We start from the raw sequence: 23002 nt of genomic DNA on the forward strand, positions 1-23002 counted from the left end.
AAAGGCACCCGCAGTCCTGAAAAGAAAATATGCACTACATGGTGAAAGCACGATAAAGATCATGCATTTGACAATGAGAAAACCAAAAATAATGACATGTGTATATTTGAGTCCCAAACTATTCGGAAGAGACAAAGGGAAAGCTTACCATTGGCAGGGTACACGTGACATCTCACATGATGAAAAATGAAGAGCCCGTGAATGGGAGGGTAAGCAAATCTGTTTACAAAGGCACCAACAGTCCAGAACAACAGTCCTAGAAAGAAAAATATGCACTGGATTGTGAAAGCAAGACAAAGATCATGCATAACCAATAAGGAACCCGAAAATAATGTCATGTACGTTTATGTCCCGTACTATTCGGAAGGGTCAAAGAGGCAGCTTACCACTGGCAGGGGGTCAGTGCAATATGACCAGCAAGTTGGTGCGAAGGATGATTAACAGCCTTGTTTAAATTACCATATGGAGGGTGTGGATCAACTGATAAAAGTTGGCACGTGATCAATGCAATCTGACCAACTGGTCGGTGCTATGAATGGTTAGCACCCATGTTTGAATTGCCATGAAGGGTGGATCAACTGATTAAAGATGGGCCAGGGCGACCCATCAGGTACTCCTAGTCACAAAATGTGGGGTGAAAGTTAATAAGCCGCCTTGTTGACAATACCACATAGAAAATGGATATACTAACTGGAAATGGACATAGGAGTCCCGCCTGGCGGACCTAACCCAAAGGTATTGGGCCTGGACTAGAAGAAGTAAAAAGAATTTGATTTAGTGGACCCAAAAGTTAGGGGTCCTAAATAGATGTGGTGTACCAGTTTAAATGATAAATTGGACATGGTAAGGATACAGTAGTTAGATTATCTTTTCTAAACTGAGGACTGTTGAGTTGCACTGTCCAATGTACTTGTGCCCCACTCAATTATTGAATTCCCACTATTCCAAGGTATTAAGGCCCTTTTCAACCGTTTTAAGGTTGAAAATCCCCAATTGTTCCTTATATGTGATCTATTTTCTACCTGTGCAGTACTGCTGTTACCAACTTTTTCCACACAAAACCATGTGAACTGATCAACAGTGTGGCCCATCTCCACATAATGGAGAACCAGTGGTGCGCGAAGATTACGTGTTCTGATCTTCGATGGATGTTCATTAATACGTAAATGTACCTCTCGAAGTTTTGCCAATATACATCATTTGGCAAGGGCACTGAATGGCGTAGATGACATTTCTACTTTTACAGGTGGTAAAAGTGTGAAAATCCCACAGCCTGCCTTCGCAACTGAAAGATGTCATTTTCTTTGAATATTTACATGCCACGCACGATGTGCAGGGGTAATGGCCTGTCACTGGATTAAAGTTGCTATCTCTCAATGTAAGGCTTTTAGAGGAGGTTCTACTGGCTCCAGTAAGTTTGTGCCTTAAATTCTTTCTTTTCTTAAACGCAAACAGTGGTTTTTGTGGTTTAACTTCAGTAGTGTTGAGGATTCTCCAGTTTTTCTGAATAATTCCCTTAATAGCCACACTATGTTGGCAAAAAGTAGATGTGCATACCAACTGGCCTTTTTCACCAGATTTGGTTTTGGAACTGAGCAGGGCTTCTCGATTTGTAAACCAGACTTTTCCTACAGTGTTTGACCAATTTCTTTGGGTACCCACGTTCGCGAAGCCTTGTTTCAAGAACATCAGCGTGCTTGTTGAAGTTGGTAATATCGTACAATTGCGCCGCAGATGCAAGAACATCCCATAAGGGAGATTTAACAGCAAACTTTTTGGGTGTTGGCTGTTAAATTGTAAAGTGGTATTTCTTTCAGTGGGTTTCCTATATAGTTCTGTCTGCAAGACACCCAACTCATGAAAGATTGATGAATCCAAAAATGTAAGCCTAGTGGTGGAATGGTCAAACGTGAAGTGAATATTGGAGTCCACCTGATTACGCCAGTCAACAAAGGCTGTTAATGTTTCAACATTGCCCTCCCAAATGAGCAATATATCGTCGATATAACGATAGTTTGATTTGCTGAAAGAACGGGTTGGTATTGCTGAGGACACTTTCTTGCTTCAACGCCATGAAAATAATGGCCAAGTTTGGTGCAAAAGTGCAGCCCATGGCAGTCCCTTTGCTTTGTAGGAAGAAGGTCTCTTTGAAATTAAAAAGGCTATTAGAGAGTACCAATTCTGCACACGTACTCAACAATTATGTGGGGACATCGTGTGGTAAAGTGCACCTATCGAGCATAGTTTTTAGGCTATGTATCGCTTTATCTTGGGGTATGTTGGTATAGAGGGCTTCAATATCAAGCGGCACCAAAATGTGCTTACTTGGATCGAATTCCAGTCCTTCCACTAAGTTAATAACGTCCCTAGAATCCAGTAAAAATGTAGGTGTAGCCATGGCAATTGGCTTGATGAAAAAGTCAATATATTTGGATAAGGGTTCTACAATAGAACCACAGCCCGATACAATGGGGCATCCCGGTGGGTTAGAAGTGTTCTTGTGCACTTTAGAGATGATATAAAAAAGCAGGATGCGTTCTTCTGAATGATTAATGAATTCAGATTCTTAAATGGATAGATACCCTTCTTGAACCGCTCCTTCAGTCAGCGCCAATATTTTCTTCTTAATCATGACAGATGAATCTCTCTGGATTCTGGTGTAGCGGCCTGGGATGTCCCGCAGCCTTTGGGCTTCCTGATCATATAGTTTTGCATCCCAGACCACTATACCACCCCCTTTATCCGATACTTTTATCACAATGGAAGAATCTCGGGCCAAAGAGTAAATGGCTTGAAATTCTGACTGTTTTAAGTTTGGACGAAGAGCATTTCTTGGATGTTGAATAATTTTATTGAGTTCCTTCAGCACAATTCTTTAAAAAGTAACCAACTCTGGTGGAATGTCAGAAGAGTTGGGATATAAGCAAACACTTACTGCTGGGAAAAGATCCCTCACGTGGGAAGTGGGCGGCTGAACTGGGGCAGGAGATCAGAGGTGCAATGGAAGGCCATGTGCAGATTCACCACGTCAGTAGCTATGAACATGCGAATGAAGCTCATTCAATATAATATCTTACATATGCTACATTGCACCCCATCTAAGCTCCAAAAAATATACTTGGACCATGCTGGCCTGCGCCCGCGTTGTGGGGGAGGCCGGATATATGAAAAACTGGCCTGCCGCCTGCTCCAAAGGCAATACCGGCTCTGTCCGCACCAAAAAGAGAGCTCACATACAAGCCCACGTCTCTGCGGCATCTAACAACTGAGCCAAACTCTTTAAAATCTGCAAGGAACTGGCCAATCCTGCTGCAGTCTTTACCTCTCCTGTACCCTCCCAGGCCCTCTGCACGGCTCTGGCTTCTCATTTCATATCTAAAACTCAGGACATCCTGTCCTCTCTCTCTCTTCCTCTCCCTCTCCCTCTACTCCCTGCTCTTCCTGTGGTCCTTCTTCGGGCCACCTCTCCTCCCTCCTACTCTCCCTTTCCCCTGTTCTCCCCAGATGAGGTTTCTAGACAGTCCGATCTATGAAAGTCTTGTCAAAACAGATTCACCCCTGTTCCTCCACATTGACACCCTGGCTCCTGCTCTGGCTAACTTCTGCAACCACTCTTTCGCCATTGGAGCCTTCCCTCCTGAAGCACTCCCTTGTGCACCCTCTTCTTAAGAAACCCTCTGCCGACCCGTCCTGCCCGGTTAACTATCGGGCAATCTCCATCACTCCTTTCCTGGGCAAACTCTTGGAAAAGCTGGCCATCTCCCATCTTAATCTTCACACTGAATCTGTTGGTTGTCTCCATGACCACCGGTTTGGCTTCAGAGCTGCCAAAAGCACGGAAATTGCTCTCCTGAACATCCGTGAAGACCTGCTATCCAACCTCAAGTTTCAGGGAGGCTGTTCCAGAGGAAGGCCCCAGCCGAAGAAAGAGATCTACCACCAACTCGTTGCTTGGAGAAGCGACTGACCCTGAGGGAGTTGGAGTCTGATGAGCGAAGAGCTCGAGAAGGAAGGTATTTAGGAAGAGCGAGTTGGAGGTATTGGGTCCCCAGAAGGCCTTGTGGACAATGCAGAGGGTTTTGAACTTACTCCTTGCAGCCACTGGGAGCCAGTGCAGATATTTCAGTCCTGGAGAGATACAATCCCTGGGCTTGAGGCCAAGGACAAGTCTCGCAGTCCTGTTCTGGATGAGTTGCAGAGGGTGGAGAGCATTTATTTATTTGGATTTATAAAGCGCCCAGTGGCCCGGAGGCATTGTGGCGCTGTTACAGGATATTCACTTGGTGCACGTTATACATGTTATACAGGGTATACACTTGGTGCAGGTTATACATTGTTGCAGGAGCAGATATACGGTAGATGACAATGTAAAGAGGAGTTACAGATTACAAAAGGAAAGTGTTGGAGACAATGTATGACAAGGAGGTCTAGTTGAACAACTTTGTTTTTAGAACTTTCCTAAAGGTTGTCAGGGATTCTTCCTTTCTTAGACTGAGTGGGAGTGAGTTCCAGGCTTTGGGGGCTAGGACCTCAAAGCTAGAGCTGCCTGTTTGTGCTCTGTTGAATGCAGGCACTGAGCGTTGGTGTGAGTATTGGTCACGTTTCAGTCTGTGGGCTGGCAATTGGTGTATTCTTTCCACTAGGTATGCTGGGGCAGACTGGGCGATGCATCTGTGTTTGATAGTGAGGGCTTTGAATGTTATGCGATCTTTGACCAGGAGACAATGGGCATCTTTTCGTGCCTGGGAGATGTGCTCTCTCTTGGGTATACTGAGTGCAGCTCTGAGGGTACTGCTTTGGGCGATTTGTAATCTGTTGATGTTATTATTGGAGGTGCCTAGGAGTAGAATGTTGCAGTAGTCTAGTTGTTCACCAGTTGTGGCCCTTGCGATGTTGAGGCAATTTTTATGGGATAGGTAGGTCTCACAGCGTTTGATTTTTGATGTGAATGCTGCCGCAGATGAGATGGCACTGACTTGCCTGTCCATTGATAGGGTGGAGTGCAGATAGACTCTGAGTGTTTTGACTGTCTCTGAAGTTTTAAAGATGGTGTCCTCGATGCTGAAGGAACTATAGTTGTCGTCTAGTTTTTTTAAGGCTTCTTTGGGGCCTACTCGCAATATTTCAGTTTTTTCCCCGTTTAGGCATAGACATTTGCTGCCATCCAGGCCTGGATGCGTGCATGTGTGCCTTGGAGTGTCTTGAGTTCTTGCTCATAATTACCTGTTAGAGGTAGGAGAATTTGGGCGTCATCGGCATAGTTTGTAAAGGCTATGCCAAAGTCTTCTAGGTCAATGAATAAGGGGAGAGTGAAGAGGGGGGGTGGGGGAGGTGCATGTACCTTGTGGGACCCTGCAGCTGATTTTTTTTTTTTAAAGTATTTTATTGGCATTTATATAAGTACATAACAACCATCAAACGGTAACATAACAAACAAACTACAACTAATTAACTACCACAGTCTTCGTAGCTCAATATGTTGTTCATAATTGTAGTGGGGGGAGAGGGGTCGGTAGTCGGCATATCCAAGGTCACGGGGGATGGGTTTTCGGGTTGTCCATTCTTGGGGGTAAGCCTCAGGCAAGTCTCTAGCAAGGGTGAGAGCTCAGGGGGGTTTGTGGCCCGAGGCATATTGGATGTCGCGCACCAGGGCCTTCCATGATTCTAGGGTGTCATTGGAGTCATCATCGTTTCAGTGGATTCCATCCTGCCAGGCTCTGGTCTCTGCCTCCGTCCTCTTTTCCAGGTCCTTAAGCCAACGTTCGTGGCTCGGGCCCCCTGGTGATTTCCATGCCATAGCTATGGACCTTTTTGCGAGGATGCAGGCTAGGTCCATTAGTTTGACCAGGTGTTTGTATTTGCTGGGTCCGGGATGGGCTCCCAGTAAGCATTCCTTTGGGTCCCACTCATATCTCATGAGTCCCGCTTTGGTGCAGGTGCTTTCCACCATGGACCAGAATTTCGCCGTTTTGGTGCAGGTCCAGAACATGTGGATCATGTCCGCTTTATCATTTCCGCACCAGGGGCAGTTCAGCGGTGCTTGTTTGTTAAAGGTAGCAACTCTTAATGGGGTCATGTAAGTTCTCTATAGCACATTCAATTGAACTTGTTTGAATCTACTGTTCCTCGACACCTCTTTGGGGTATAGTAGTATTCGCTCCCATTCACTGTCAGTTAGTGTGGTCCCTAATTCGGTTTCCCATTTTTGTCTCAGGGACATGCTTTTTGGATTGGGTCTATCATTTAGTTTGATGTATAAGCGGGAGACCGGCTTCCAACCGTCTGCTAAATCGTACATCTCCTGAAGGAGGGGGTCCGGTGGGGGTTCCTCTGGCCAGATAGGCTACTGTGCCCTGGCTGTCCGCTTGAGGCGGTGGTACCACAGGAATTGGGTGTTCGATATGCCTTCATTAGCTTGTAGCGATTCAAGTTCTCTGAACATGCCTTCTTCAAACAGGTCTCCCCATGTGTAGATTCCGGCTCTGTCCCATTTCCTGGCTGTCGCTAAGTCTGCCTGAGTTTTGCATACGTCCGCCAGGATGGGGGTATTGGGATTGTAGGGATGTTTCAGTTGTCGAAGGAAGCCAATTCTGGCCCATATCTGCCTGCCCAGGGTAACAATCATGGGAACTTCAGAAGTTTGTTTCGTCGGGTTCCAAAGCATTTCTTTAGGGAATAGCTTGGAGGTCGGATGTCGCAGCAGCCCCACTTCAGCTGACAGGTCATCGGAGAGCCATTTCGTCGCGTGGCTGAGCTGCGCAGCTAGGTAGTACCTTTGCAGGTCGGGTAGTTGTATCCCTCCTTCTTTGTACGGGAGCGTGAGTGTAGGCAAAGAGAGCTTGTGTCTGGACGACACCATATGAAGTCCTTGATTAGAGAGTCTAGTTTTTTGAAGAAGGGAGGTCTGATGTAGAAGCATACGTTCGTGAAGTGATATAAGAAACGGGGGAGAACTATCATCTTGACTATTGCCGCTCTGCCCATTACTGCCAGTGGTAGCTTCGACCAAAAGTTCATAGATTTGCGGAGGGCTCTTACTGCTTGTTTAGTGTTGTGTTTGTGCGTGAGCGCAGGGGTATGACGCACTTCGATTCGCAGGTACTTAAATTGCTCTGGTTGCCATTGTATCCCGATGTCTGGAAGGTCGGATTTATCCAGACCCCTGAGTCTGGCCAGTGGGAACGCACACAACTTTAGTTTGCTAAATGTTATCCCAGAGTATCGGGCATAGTTGTCTAGGATGTCCAACGCGACTTGTGCATTGAGCTGAGGGTTATTCAAATACAGGAAGACGTCATCTGCATACATGGTTGTTATGGCGTGATCACTGCCCAGCCCAATGCCCGCGTCGAAGTGTTGTTTCCTGAAATAGGCATCCACTGGCTCCAGGCCCAGTATGTATAGCATCGGGGACAACGGGCATCCTTGCCGCGTGCCCCGCTGTATCGGCCAGGCTTCGGACACCGTCCCTCTAGTCTTCACTCTCGCTGTCGGTGTATTATACAGTACCTCGACCCACTTTACAAAGCTCTCACCAAAGCCGAATTCCCTTAGCACTTCGATCAGCCACTCCCAGTAGATGGAATCAAAGGCTTTTATCGCGTCCAGGGATAGCACTGCTAGGTCCTCGTCTCGATCATAGGTCTCTGCCATGATGTGTTGGAGCCTCCTCAGGTTCGCGATGGTGTTGCGTCCTGGTACAAAACCATTCAGGTCCTCGTGAATCAGGGTTCCTATCACCCTCGCCAGCCTCTTAGCCAGGATTGTGGTCAGGATCTTGCAGTCATAGTTTAGCATGGCGATTGGGCGGTATGATTCACAGTTGTCGACAGGTTTGTTGGGTTTAAGTATAGGGAGGATAATTGTTTCTTTCATGGAGTTGGGTAGGTTTCCATTTTCGTATGCCTCCATATACACCTTGTGGAGTGTTGGGGCAAGGGTCGCTTCATACGCTTTGTAGAATTCTGGTGGAAGCCCGTCACTCCCGGGGGTCTTGCAGGTGGTTAGCGATTTAATCGCCTCCGTCACGTCCTCTGGAGTGATTTCCGCGTCCAGTAGCTCTCTTTGGGCCTCCGTCAGTCTTGGGAGCTCAATCTCCGCCAGTGTGGCCCTTATGTCCTCCACTGGTATTTTGGTGTCGTGGGCGTACAATCTGGAGTAGAAGGCCGCAGATGCTGAGTTAATGTCTTGTTGCGTCCTGTGGGTTATCCCCCTTTCATCAGTTATTTCAGTTGGGAGGTGTCTTGGGAACTCGCGTTTGCATAGCCAGGCCAACATTCTACCAGGTTCATCTGCTTCTTTGTGTGCCCTGGCTATGTAGGTCGTGTAGTCAAATTTAGACAGTCTATTCCAGGCCAAAAGGCACTCCTCCCGGGTGCCCTTTAGTTCTGTTTCAGCGTCCGGCATGATGTCGATTTCGGATTCCAGGTGCAAGATCTTGTTCTCCAGTTCCTCCAGTTCCAGCTTCAGGTGCTTACGGATGCCACCAGCACCTGATATAACTTCTCCCTGTGTTACAACCTTCATGGCCTCCCATAGTGTGCTCCAGCTTGACACTGAGCCTGTGTTAATGTCTAGGTATTCCTCAAGTTTGGTACCAAGTTCCTCCTTAAAAGCGTGGTCTGCGAGTGCTGCGGGTGGCATTCTCCATAGCGGGATTGGCGGTCTGGGTCCTCTAGGAGCCCATTGCATGGTCAGCAGTGATCGGATATGGTTCTGCCTAGATACAATGTGCCGTCTACTTGTTGAGCCAGCTCACGATCTATGAACAGATAGTCTATTCTCGTGTGGACCTTGTGCGGGGCCGAGTAATAAGAATAGCACCTCTCAGTGCGATGTTGTTCCCTCCAGATGTCTACTAGGTCGAGCTGTTCTATTGCGGTGTTTAGCGCGTTAGATGCAGGGTTATTTGAATGACGGGGGGGGGGGGGGTCTGATCTGTCCACAGCTCCGTTCCTGATGCAGTTGAAGTCGCCACCCCATATGAAGGCACTCTCTCTGCGAAGAATCATTTTAGCACTGAGCATTTCGAGGTGTGAGGGTATTCCGTGTTGCGGAAAGTATGAGTTCACCAGGCAGACTGGCTTGGATTCAATGGTACCCCATATTATTAGGTATCTGCCCTCTTTGTCGGCTTCATAGCCCAGTAGCTGGAAGGGCACAGTCAGGCTCACCCACGTAAACACTCCTCTGGCGAATTTGGAGTATGGCGCCCCTTTCCCGATCCCTCCCCATCTTTCAGATAATTTGGCTGTGGTTTCTTCCGTGAGGTGAGTTTCTTGAAGCATCGCTACCGACACCTTTTTCCTGCGCAGGTAAGAGTGGGTCCGATTCCTTCTCAGGTATGTGCCCATGCCCCTCACATTCCACGTCATCACCTTAAGTTGGAGTGCCATTGGGTTTGTGTCTTGGTTTCATCTTTCCGGTCGCCCCCGTTTTTCGCGGGGCGTCCCTTCTCCAGGTGGTGAGGCTCTCCCTCTGGGTTCTGGTGTTTTCTCTTCCTTGGCCCCCAAGGGCCTCCGGGCCCATGTTTCCGCTCTGCTAATATTTCGAGGACTGTGGTGTGAACAAAACAATTAACAAAACTGGAACTGGTGCGCCCAGCAACGACAAGTTCCTGCTGGTGCTCAGGCGCCCTCGTACCGTCAGGACCCATCCGGGTGTCGGGCACGAGGGAGGTCGGTCAGGCAACTGGCCTGTCCTGTACTGTTCGTTGGGGTAGGGCTCTGTGCTTGGCGTGGGCCGAGCGAGGGCCGCATCTTCGTTGCTAACTTTTGGGTGATTTTACTTTCTCTTAGGTCATTTGCCTTGCGTCCGAGTTGGCTTTATGAGTCATGGCTTCGTCCATGCCTCAGGCACAGGGGATTCTTCAGTTTTCCGTGGGTTGAGGGTCCTTATCTGCGGCTAGATTGTTGTCTTCCAGCCACATGTTTGCAGCTGCCGGGGATTCCAAGAAGATCGCCCTCCCCTTGTGAATCACTTTCAGTCTGGAGGGGTATAACAGCATGTACTTCAGGTTCAGTTGCCTGAGTCGGGCTTTAATCGGCACAAATTAGTTCCTCTCCCGTTGGACTTTCGGGGTGTAATCGGGGTAGATTGTGATCTTCGAGCTCCTGGGTTCAATGGGGCCCTCCTCTCTGGAGTGCCGGAGGATGGTCTCTCTACCCTGGAAGTTGAGTACTTTAGCGATTATAGGACGAGGGTGTGAGCCCGGCGGGGGTCTCTTCTGAAGTGATCTGTGCGCCCTTTCGATCGAGAATCCTTGCGTTAGCCTTCCAGCGCCCACCTCCTGTTGTATCAGGGATTCTATATAGGCCGTCGGATTCGGGCCCTCACTTCCCTCCGGTACCCCCAGTATTCTGATGTTGGCGCGTCTGGCCCGGCCCTCGGCCTCCTCAGCCTTGGCCTCGAGTGTGAACACCTTCCGTTCCAGGTCCAGTACCTTAGCTTTCAGCTCTGCTGTGTCGTCCGACGTCTCTTTTATGGTTGTTTCGGCGGTGGTTACTCTTTCTGTTAGATTGCGGGCATCCTGGCGCATGAGTTGTAGCTCGGATTTGAATTCCCCGATTCTGGAATCTATAAATGTGCGCAGTGATGCAATTGCCTCCAGTACCTGAGCTTGATTTTCGGGAGAGTCCGCCGGTTTTGCTCGGGGAGGTTCGGGAGTGGAAGTGCATGGCTGCGGAGGAGTTTTCGCTTTAGCAGACACATACATGTCCATGGTGCTTGTCTTCGTCTTGTTCCTGGCCGCCATGGTGAGGGGCGTTCGGAGACACCCCTCGGTTGTGTGGGGGTAGATGGTGGTGGGCGTCGTTTCCTCAGCAATGCCCCCACCAGACCAGTGATTTCGGTGTGTGGGCTGGGGAGCTTATGGTTCCGGAGGTGGGGTGGTCCGTTTTACGCGGGGTCAAGTTCTCGGAGGGATATACAACGGCACATGTTCGATTGGTTTATGCCCTCACCCAGTGCTCTCCTCACCTCCACCTTCTTCTGCTGTCGATGGCGGGGCTCCCCGCACCGGGTGTCGCGTGGCCACTCACGGTGCCGTAGTCCAGGGCCCGGGCACAGTCTCTCCGGACGGGAGCTCCCGGTTGGCTCCCCGGTCAATAGCTGTCGCAGCAGAGGTTCGGACCCGGGTGGAGGGGGAGGCTCCTCTTCCTTGTTTCAGTCGTGGCAGCAGGTTGTGGATCGGCTTCGCTGCGAAGGCGGCTAGCGTTTTCCTCCGGCATCGGCTTCAAAAGATGGCCGCCATCTTAGGTCCCGCCAACAGAGGGGACCTTTATCGGGAAGAATCCGTGGGTTTGGAGGTCCGAATCCAGGAGAAGACCACAGTATCGTGTCTGGGGTCGGTTCCCCTTCCCTCGGAACCGGTTCTTTCCGTCTTAGGTGCGATTTCAGGCAGGCAAAAGGATCGAGATACAGCGTCTCGGCCGGAGCACGGCAACTCGGCTTCCACTCGCCATGAGCTCCAGGCCATGCCCCCCGACCCTGCAGCTGATAGGTGATGGCTGGGCGGATGCCCGGTCTAAGAAGACTCTCATTGCTCGACCGTCCAAGAAGGAGGTGATCCGGGTGGTGGCTTCTTGGGAGAATTGTGCTGTGTCGGTGAGGTGTTTGCACAGGATCTTATGGTCGACCAAGGCCGCCGAGAGATCTAGGAGTAGGAGAAGTGAGGTCTTGCCTTTGTCTATGGCTTCAAGTAGTTGGTTCTTGAGGTCGTGCAGGGCTGACTCTGTGCCATGGCGTGGTGGGAAACCCGATTGCCTTTTTCCAAGAATGTAGCGCGATTCTAGGTTAGCCTGGATCTGTAGATATGCAGCCTTATCCAGGATCTTGAGCAGAAACGGCACAGTGGTTGTTTGGGGCGTCTGGATCCAAGGTAGGTTTTTTTTTTAACAGCGGTCTAACCCATGTTTCCTTAAGGGCGAATGGGACAGTGCTGGTAGCGAAGGAAGTATTGATGAACGTAGTTACAAAAGGGGCCAAAGCTGTGGCACAGTCTTTGATTACGTTGGCTGGGCAAATGTCTCCTTTGCATAGAGATGGTTTGGTCTGTTTCATGATTAGAAGGACCTCGGGAACTGTGACTTCCCTGAATGAGAAGGGTTTAGGTGTGTTTGTTCTGTGTGCAGTGATACCCTTTAGTATGATGGTGGGAGGCTTAGATAGTGGTGGTGGAATGGTTTTGGGAAGTTTGCTGAATTGGGATTTGATTTTGTTCTGGAATTTTTTGATTTTATCTAGCATAGCATGTTGGATGTTGTTACACCATGTTGGGTTTTTTTCAGTAGGTTGTGTAGAAGAGGGTGGGATGGTCAGCTCATTATAGATGGCGAATAGCTCCTTGGATTGAGAGTTGGCTTTCTCAATTCTGTCATTGTTAAGTAGCCGCTTTTGCTCTAGCGATGGCTTTTTAATATAGTTCAGCAGCTGTAAGGTATGTGTCTCTTGTGGTAGAGGAGGGGTTTGTCTGCCAGGAGGTTAGTGCTGTTCTTTTGGTGGTTCGGGCGTCATGGAGTTCTTGGGTGAACCAGGAGTTTGCATGGAGTCTTTGTTTCACTTTTTTCTTTTCCAGTGGGGCTACAACATCTATAATCTCTTTGAGTGTTGTGATGTAGATCTCAACTAGAGTTGTAGGGTCGTTGGCTGTGGGATGAGCCAGTGCCAACTTTTCTAGGAGAGGGATGAGCCTGTCAGCAGTGAGCAGTATTTTTGATCTAGCCATGGTGGCTGGGGCGGGTAGGTTTGGGCTCCCTCCTATTGTAGATGGTATGAAGAAATGTAGTAGGTGGTGGTCTGTCCATGTGCGGAGTTTGTTGGAGCTGATGTCGGCCGCCCAGTTGTGGTCCGCAATCCAATCCAGGATACAACCTTTATTAACCTGAGGCTTCGGGTAGCCAGGTCTCAGTGATAGCTAGTATATCTAGGTCACGATCTGTGATGAGATCATGGATCTCTGTGGCATGCGCTGGGAGGGATCTTGCGTTAACGAGTGAACATTGGAACTGTTTGCTCGTTGTTCTTTTGTTTCGTTGTAGTGGGGATGATATTGGGTGTGTTGATATTGCTGGATGTTTTGAGTGTGGGAGTAGTAGTCTGTGATGGTGAGTGTTCAGAGCGCTTAGTGATGAGGGTATTAAAGAGGGCTGGGAAGCGGGTGGAACGGCAGCCTAGCCTCTGATTTCGTAGGTGGGGAGGCAGTGGGTAGGTATTAGTTTGTGCGCTGAAGGGTGGTTAGGCAAGGAGTCAGGGCGACTTGGGTTGGTGGTACTTGTGGTCAAAGCTGATAGGAAAGGTGTGGGTAATACCTTGTCGGAGCAAGGGACTGGGGGTGACATCTTTGTGTTGAGATATAGAACAGATGTGGGCTGGTCACAGGCTATGCGTGTGTAGCAGGAATAGGTTTTAGGCTAGTCGGAATAGGATTACTTGACTTACAGTTGTGTGAGGGGTAAAGTCATTGGTAGGCTAGGCACAAGGAGTAAGGCAGTTTTAGGCTAGTCCGAGATTGCATTTTCTTTTTAAAGTATGCTGTGAAATGTAGCAGAAACAATGTTAGGCTCGTCATAGGCTTAGGCACAAGAAGCATAAGCAGTTGTAGGCTAGTCCGAAATTGCACCTTTTAAAAAGTGTGCTGGCAAATGTAGCAGAAACAATGTTAGGCTAGTCATAGGCTAAGGCACAAGAAGTATAAGCAGTTGTAGGCTAGTCCAAAGTTGCACTTTTTTTTAAAGTGGGCTGGCAAATGTAGCAGAAGAGAGTAGAAGCAGGCAGATTTAGAAAGAGGCTTTTGCAGTAGTCCAGCCTAGAGAGAACCAGAGCTCTGGAGACAGTGAGCTTCTGGGGGAAGGAGAGGAAAAGAATAATGCCTCTGAGGAGGTGTAGCTGGTAGTGTGACTTCTTAGAGACATCAGATGTGAGGAGAGAAAGGAGTCGAAGATGACCCTGAGGTTTTTATCCTCACAAGTGGGAGAAGGAAGAGGGCCAAGAGAGGCTGACCAGAGAGTGACAGGCAAGGAGGGAGCAGGTGTGCCGATGAGGAGGATCTCAGTCTTACTGGCATTAAGGTAGAGATTGTTGGCGGAACACCACTCCGGGATAGCGGACAGACAGTCAGAGATGAGAGAAGGACAAGAGGTGGGTGAAGGGAGCCTGAAAATCAGATCATCAACTGGTCCGTATTACTGAATCTCAGAGTTCTCGTATCACTTTTTTCCGTAAGTAAAACTGAAGATAGACAGCCATCTTACCCCGTCGACATCTCTGTGCAGTTACCAATAGGTGAAAAAGCAACCTCGACTCCAGCGGGAGCCAATGCAAGCCGCTTCTAGCCTCAGAGATGTGGTCTCTCCAGGAGATTCCCAGCACTATGCGCACTGCGCTGTTCTGTATTACCTGCAACCTGCCAATCTCCGCTTTGTTGATGCCATACAGTAAGCTACTGTAATAACCAATTTTGGCCCAATGGCCCTTGCGATTGTCTCAGCATTTGCCTGAGAAATGAACGGTCGAAGATGGGCCAGAAGTTTGATATAATAAGCCGAGGAAGACACCATGCTACCCACATGAGCCTTCATATTTAGATATTGGTCAAGAATGACGTCCAGCGTCTTAACCTTCTTTTGGGCCATTATTCTGGTATCCTGAATTCGAAAGCTCTCATATGCTGGTCCCAATTTCCTAATCAGGTAAGGGGTACCCACGACCAATAACTCTGTCTTCTCTCTGTTCAATGCAAGCGCATTTTGCACCATCCATCCCTCAATAAGAGAGTATATTTTATTAAGCTGCTTTTCATCCACATCATGTATACCGGTAATTGGAATAACACACTGCGTATCATCAACGTAATTCGTAAAAGTAACCCGCTTTGCTCTAAAAGTGCAAAGAAGGCCACTGTAAAGATATTGCAAAGGCAGGCTGAAATACATGATCCCTCCGGGACGCCAAATTTCAGGGTCATGGGCAAAACCGCTGCTTCCTCAGGGAAGACTCTACAGTCCCAATTACTCAAAAAAGATCAAACCTATTGAGAAGCTGCACTCTAAAAGTTTGCGACGTCCCTCAACCTGGTGACCATAATAGAATGATCCACCAGGTCGAAGGCTGCCGAAAGATCCAGCAGCATCAAAATAGCAGCTGCTCCATTATCCACACGTTCCAGCAGTCTAGCTTTAAGTTCAAGCAGCGCACTCCTACATAGTTCATGCAACATGTGGCTTGAAAACTCTGATATAATGTAACAAAACTAAGATATCTGAATAATGTATATTTGATGGTTGTATATTCCTTTGTATCGTGACTGCTGAACTTAAAGTAAAAAAAAAAAAAGAATGTGTAGAAGACTGACTTATTTAGTAACTTGTTCTTCCTGCCTGGTCATAGAAAAAGGACCAATGTTAGGCATTCTAATTATACAGAGCACCATATTAAAAACCTTCTATAGGACCTCATTAAGAATCATCCAACAAAAAGCATTCTTCCTATCATCACTTCTATATGCATAGACATATAAACCAAACCATTTGTACAATTTTCTAATTTTAACATCATAGTCAATGAGAAATGAACTACTTCAAAGTTTACACTCTCGACTTTATTACTGTGGTGACCCAATGCTCTGTAACCTCAGCCTTCTGCAAATATTGTATGGTTCCCAACAAGATAAAGAACATACTAAAATGTATATATGACGTTCGGTAGCAGTATGAATTTTGGCGCAAAAGGGTTTTTGTTATGGTTTTGCAATTGTTGAAAAGGGCTCCTACAGGTGGGGGCCAAACAAACCTAGTTCAGCCATATAGTGAAGTGCAAGGTCAGTGGTGACACAATAATAGGGTGTCTAAATTAGCAGTGCAAGCAGGATCTACTTAAAAACCTGAGACAGTTTGTACTAATATCGCCTTTATCAGAACTTCAAGTACATGTGGCTCAGCTCTCTTCACACTGACATTTCTGTGTTCCTCCGTGAACTGGAAGAAGCACAAGTCCCTCAGTAAAAGGGGACTGTGTGTGCAACTCGAAACGGCTTAATCGGGGTCTGTGTTGAGTGCACCATGCCGTGTGATCAAGCGGCCTCCCTGAGCCGGCGAGGATCAGAGCCAAGCAACTTGCTGCAGCACTGAGCGAGGAAATTACACTGAGCACACCCTGCGGCAGCTTGTTGCACCCTGCAGTGTCACGCTGCTACTTGCAGCTGGCAGGCCGGCGGTGAGCGCTGTGACACAGATATCTAAATGGCACGCTCCGCCTGTCCTGTGCCTGCGCACATATTCCTGTGATAAAGCAGGGATGTGCTCCTGCAAGCAAGTATAAGGTTCTCCATGAGCGGATGTAGTGTGTGGGGTGGAATGAAATGGGGTTATGCTTAGTGAACGGGTTAAACAGAGGGTGCTGACCCTTTAAGACAGATTTCTCTCCCTCAGCTATAAGATTAATGCTTGGTGCCTGGCAATACCCACCAGTATGCATACGTATCCCCAATCCCACGTAAGAAAAACAAGTAGAGAGAATGGGTACGTATCTGCTGCTCAAGCACCTAAGAAAGAGGAAGATGCACGGCAGAGGAATGCTTTTCAAGGGCTGGCAGCTGCCGATTGGTGCCAGGAAGTCCGCTGATTTGCAGAATTGGATTACAGTTACCAGAGGGTTTTCTGGAAAATGTTTGTTCTAATGTTAAAAGATTTCAGCAAAGTCTGAGTATTTTTGTAAAGTTCTTTTGCCTAAATCTAGCTGATTGAGCTTGTTCATTAAAGAAAGAGAAGCATAATGTGCGCCTCCGGTCTTGACATAGAATTAGAAGGGCACCATATCCCTTATTGGTTTGAGAGATCCTTGATAGTGGGGAAGGAATTATGTCCCTTGCTGGGTGAGAATAGCACTACATTCCTTCGAGTTAACTGGGGCATTATAAACCCAGAACAGGAGGAAGTGAGCCAGACACTATTCTCCTGATGTTTATTGCAAATAGCAAGCTGCACACTGTATTTCTGAAGAGGACCTGTGGCAAAGAAACGGCTGTGCACTATATCTCCATGATTGTAACCTGATCCTGGAAGCAACTGGGTGCTACATTCCTTTGACTGTGAGTTTGGGCCAAGAATTGGCTGGCCGCTACTGTATTTCCCCGAGACTGTGTGTTGTCTATAGAGAACCTGAAGGGACCAGTATCACTACTAAGAAAACTCTGGTACATTTGACCCATCCTGACACTGTCGATTTCGCCCAATCCCAAGGTGAAATCCCTGTTCTGTTGTAGATAAACCCTTAATCCCTACAGGTAATCACCCCCAAATACTTCTAAATTGTTAATAAACTGTTTGAACCTTTACCTCAGCCACTCCCTCCATCGGTCAAAGTGAGTGCTGGAGTTTGGTCTCCTCTGGACAGTAGTGTTGTCCTTTAGTTGTTTTCCTCTTTACGTTTTTGTTACTGAATCTTTTTTTTTGTTGTTTTTTTATGTTGAAAAAGAACATTTAAAAAATAACACCAAAAGGAAAAGAGCAATTTTCTTTCTAGCTGGACCAAGCTACCACTCACATCAATTGCCAGAAATATTATATGTAGCTAATTGCTTAGTTCAAGCCCCTTGCTCTTGTTGATTACTGCACTTAGAGATGGGATGTTACTTTGGAAGTGGAGCAGACATACAGTATGTGAACTATTTAAAGTATCCCTATATACCGACATCGCCACAGCAACAAATTGATGTAGTGAGTGCTCAGAGATGGCCTTGCATAGCCACAGCTTCTTGTTTGGTAGTCATTGCCTTTTACTAGGGTATTGTTAGCAGTTATGGTCACTTTGCATTTTAGTAAATAAAAAAAGCAAAAGAAGTAGATTGCTGGCATAGAGGGTTAAATCTAACTCCTGTGGTTGCTCCCTTTTAAATGCTGCCCTTTTCTAGCTTTTTGATTAATTTTGCACTTAGCCAACCTTTTAAAAATACAATATCACATTTCAAGTCCAACAGTAGGTTTCAATTTAGGGCCATTTTATGTAATAGCTTACATTAAGTAGAGTATTAGTGCTTCGGTTCGAACCCATCATACAATGCTGCTCATTTATTTTTCTGCTCTTCTACGCTATCATTGCTCTAGTTATGAAGCTTGTACAAGATACATTTGTTTATATGCACAGCAAAAAATACCACCTATATGTTTAGTGTTGTCTCTGGATGGCAGTATATAATGTCAATTGCTGGGTAGGTGAGCAGAGATTCACTGTATTATATTGTGGGAAAGGGCACATGGGATTTGAGCCAAGATTACGAATGTTGGTTACAATTTCTCCTATTTTTCTTTTTTTTCTGTAATATATTATATATTCTAAATAATTTGTCTAGTTAATGTAGAGTGGTCAACTAAGAGTAAATTGTGGGGGTGGGCAGCAGCCAGAGCATGAGCACATAGCTCTGTTGAGATCCCGGGCTGCCTGTAAAAATCCTGCTTCGTGGGGGCGTGGCCTGGAGCGCCAGCGATGAGGCAGCTCCTCTGATGGCCTCCGCTCGGATCCGCGGCTCAGCGTTAATTTTACCCGTTTCCAGCTAAGTTCGTTGGTCGTGATGGGGAGCATTTACCTGCTGTGGTCCTGGGCAGTGGATGGCAGCGTTTTGAGGGCATAACGCCTTCGCTAACGGCGAAAATGCGATGGGGAGCGCGAAGGACTGCTCCCGTAACTCTACCTAAAATGGCCGCCGCATCCTCGCGACCCGCTCCAGGCTGGCGGCTGGCTACCATCGTCTGCCCATGAGACGCGTATGAGGCTCATCCCGCCCGACACCCTGCACCCCGCCTGTGCCTGGTCCTCGACGGTGCGAGGCCTGCCGCCGGGACCCCTGTGACCACGCCTCGCTGGGATTGCTCTTTCTGCGGACCCCCCACCCTCATCTTCCTGGGGCGCCCTGCCCACTTTCTGCCTGCTGCCTCTCCCGGCTACCACCGGAGGCCCCCCATGATTCCGACTCGAGTGAGAGCCACACACGTCACCTGGCTGAGATTGGCGGCCCCTCAGCTCCACCTCAGCACCCTCTTCGATTCCTGGGGCGCCCCTGCCCATCTTCGGCCTGCTGCTCTCGGGGGTGGGGCCCAGCCTCCCCCCAGCTACCATCGAAGGCCTACTTCCTGCAGCGTGGCCCCGGCTCGGGGGTCGGCCACGCACAGGTGAGGTGGGCTGCCCCTCAGCCCTGCCCCAGCAACCCCCCCCGGCCAGCCTTCACCCCGGAGGCCCTCCATCTCCAGCTACAGCGTGGCCCCGATTTGAGCAACACTTCTGGCCCCTCTGCTACCGGATCTCTGCCCCCCCCCTTCCCTGGGTTACCCTGAGGCCTACCACAACACCCCCTCCGGGCGCCTAATATCCCCGCCGGGAGGGCCCTCGAGCTCCACCTACTCCGACCCCACACGGAGTGTGTCCCCCCCCTGCGACTTCCTGGGGCGCCCCTGCCCACGTCTGCTCACCACCGCCGGAGGTGCCCCCTCCCCGTGGAACAATGGCCAAAGCACTAAAGCCTCCTAAATCAGCCGACATCTCTGCTATGCTGCAGTCCTCGGGAAGGGTGGGAAGGCGGACCCCCTCAAGCTCACCCCCCAGAAAACGTCTGAGGGCGGCGGAACGCTCGCAACTAAGGAGGATCTTCAGGCTTTCATGAGCGATATTAAATCTGAATTCAGAGCCTGCATGTCGGAACTCGCCGCCAAATTGGAACAGAACAAGCAAAGAGTCGCCGGCATCGAACTGAGGGTCAGTGAGGTCGAGGACCTGACCACGGACCACTCCGCTTCACTGACGGAAATTCAACGCACCGTCTAATCGCTGGTGGCAAGAACCGAAATCCTCGAACATAAACAGGAGGACTTGGAACAACCTACGTCTTCGCGGGGTGCCCGCTTCGATCTCTGATTGGGAGCTCCCGGAATACGTTAGCACCTTCTTCCAGTCCCTCCTGCCAGACCTGAACGAGACTCAACTGCTGCTGGATTGGACCCACAGACTGCGCCCTCGCCGAGGGGTCGATTCAGACCCCCCCCCCGACGTGATCATTAGGGTCCACTTCTACACCACTAAGGAGGCCATAGCAGCGATTGGCCGCTCTAAGGACGAGCTCTCATTTCAGGGAATCCTGATACAGATCTTCCAGGACCTCTCCCTGCTGACTCTTCAAAAGCATAGAATGCTCCGGCCTCTGTCACTCTTTCTTCGGGATCAGCAGATCCGTTATCGATGGCTCTTTCCTACGACCCTACAGTTTTTGTACAGCCACCTCGATGATGCAAAGTCAATCCTCCACCCGGACTCCCCAGAGTCCTTAGACCTCTCCGCTCCGGCCCGATCAAGCCCAGCCTCAGAAGCAACCTCCCCAAAACCGAAACAGACCCCATGGTCCAGAGTGCAGAGAAATCACAAACCCAAATGACACGCCTTAACGCCTGCACTGGAACCATGGCGCTGGAACGACCCTAAGCTTCACATCTTGCCACGGATCCGACGCGATCCATAACCCCCTCCAAGGCGGATGACACCACTTTACCCTTGGAGAGACTTTCAAACATGTTGGTGCTGTCGAATGACAGCCCTGGTGCCTGGGGGACATGTCGATAGTTCCAAATCGACCCCCCTGGCCGCACTTTGGTCCTCCCGTTGGAGGTCGCTTTTGTATATGTTTTCTCCCGTTGGAGACCAGTTAGACCAGTTTAAAAACCCTCGACCACCGGAGACTCCAACTCGATCATGCTGTCACGTTTATGGCTGACCTAACCCCCCCACAACCCCTTCCCCCAGCAAGAGGATCCCCCGGACCAACCCCCTCACTTGAAACTCAAGTTCACCTCCTTGAATGTTAGGGTCCTGAACTCCCCCCCCCCGAAGAGGAAATCGATCCTACAGAGGCTACAAGACAACGGGTCGTCGATTGCTTTTTTGCAAGAGACGCACCTGATCCCGGTGGACTTTTCGCGCCTGCAAAGCAAACTCTTCCCGCTACAATTCCTCGCCTCTAACGGCACTAAGAAGGGGGGCACCGCTATTTTATTCGCAAAAGACCTGAAGCCTCAGATCCTTGACTCTCTACAGTGCCAGGAGGGTCGCTTTATTGCAGTCATATGCTCCATCCATGGACAGCTCTACACCCTCATTTCGGTGTACGCCCCGAACGAATATCAGGAAAGCTTCTACCGGGATCTGGAGGTCTCTCTCCTCCCATTCATCGAGGGGCAGGTCGTCATGGGAGGAGACTTTAACGGGGCTCCAGACCCTCTCAAGGATAGATCTCACCCCCCGTCTTCTAGAGATTTGAAGTTGGCCGCTGGCTTGCCCCACCTGTTTCGCCCACTAAACATTGTGGACTCTTGGAGGGTTCTGTCCCCGGACGAACGGGACTTTACCTTCTATTCATATGTGCATCGTACCTTCTCCAGAATTGACCTAATCCTGACCTCCCCACAGATCCTGTCCTTCACTGATGATGTGATAATTGGCCCCCGGATCCTTTCGGACCATGCTCCAGTTACTTTGACCCTGCGCTCTCATGACTCAGACCCCCCTCCGCGCCGCTGGTGGTGCCTCTATAACCCTATCCTGGGAGACATGGCAGTGAGGGACTCAATCGCCAACTCCATTAGGAACTTTTTCGTCGAAAACCGGGACGAGGACACTTCCTCGGCTAACACCTGGGACGCCATGAAGGCGGTCCTCAGAGGCGAGCTGATTGCCCAGGGAGCCGCATACCACAAAAGGAAGAGGGAGTCGCGCGACGCTTTGGAAGCAGCAGTCCGAGAGGCTGAGGCTATACATAAAAGGAAGGGCTGGGCCCCTAAATCCTACAGGATCCTGCAAATGGCCAGGAAACGGCTGGAAGCCCACTACGCTGAGGCTACGGCGAATCTGCTAACCAAGTCTAAGCAATGGTACTACGCTCATAACAACAAGGCCAACAAGCTTCTGGTTAGCAAACTGGCAAAGGCGAAGAGCAGAAATACTATCTTAGGCCTCCGTGATCCGCAGGGCGTGATCCACTACGCTGACCATGAGAAAATACGCTTGGCAACAGCCCACCACCTGGAAATAATGACGGCAGCCCCGAGAGATCCAATTAAGCAGCACTCCTACATCCAAGAGGCGACCCTACCACACCTAACCCAGATGGCCAGGGAAGACCTGGTGGCCCCGATTACAATCGAGGAGGTGGAGGCGGCCATTAAGAGCTTAAAACCCAGAGCCCCGGGCCCGGATGGATTTTCCACTCGCTTCTACAAAATCTTCTGGCCCCAACTAGCGGCCCCCCTGGCCCGCCTCTTCAACTCATTCGTGGCCACTGGCACCGTCACCCCAACGATGCAAGAATCTATTACAGTCCTTATCCCCAAGCCCGGGAAAGACCCTCACGATATTGGCTCATATAGACCCGTTGCGTTGCTAAATTTGGACGCCAACATATACTCTAAAGTCTTGGCCAACCGTCTGGCACCTATCCTCCCGAATATCATAGACTAGGATCAAACAGGCTTTATAAACCACAGATCGACAAAAGACAACATCCGCAGGGCCCTGGATCTCATTGAAATCGCCACTCGGGATTCCCAACAGCTAGCCCTATCGGCATTGGACGCAACTAAAGCATTCGACAAGGTGGACTGGTCTTATCTGCGCCTCACTCTGGGGGCCTTTGGCTTCGGTCCGACCTTTCAGAAGATGATCCTGGCAAACTATCAGTCCCCCAGGACGAGGCTGAGAGTCAACGGCCGCTTGTCGGACCCAATCTCCCTCACGTGCGGAACGAGGCAGTGATGTCCTCTATCCCCTCTGCTTTTCGCTTTGGCCATGGAGCTGCTGGCTCAACGAGTCCGGAAGAACCCCCGAATCAGTGGCCTGTGCACCGGCTCTGCTCAACATAAAGTGGCCCTCTACGCGGATGATGTTTTGCTTACCATCACGAACATTGAGAGATCCATGACCGAGGCCTTAACTGAAATCCACAACTTTGGGATGGTCTCGGGATTCGTGATTA

The 23002-nt window shown here is 49.3% G+C and overlaps 1 protein-coding gene across 1 annotated transcript in view; it reads left to right on the forward strand.

Annotated features, from left to right (window-relative positions):
- INTS4 (integrator complex subunit 4) overlaps positions 1–23002 on the forward strand; it is a 1642132-nt gene that overhangs the window by 1576776 nt on the left and 42354 nt on the right. The gene's annotated exons all lie outside the window — the stretch shown is intronic.

The sequence above is a fragment of the Ambystoma mexicanum genome, chromosome 7q (genome assembly GCF_040938575.1).
Source record: "Ambystoma mexicanum isolate Mex_15411 chromosome 7q, UKY_AmexF1_1, whole genome shotgun sequence".
Lineage (NCBI taxonomy): Eukaryota > Metazoa > Chordata > Amphibia > Caudata > Ambystomatidae > Ambystoma > Ambystoma mexicanum.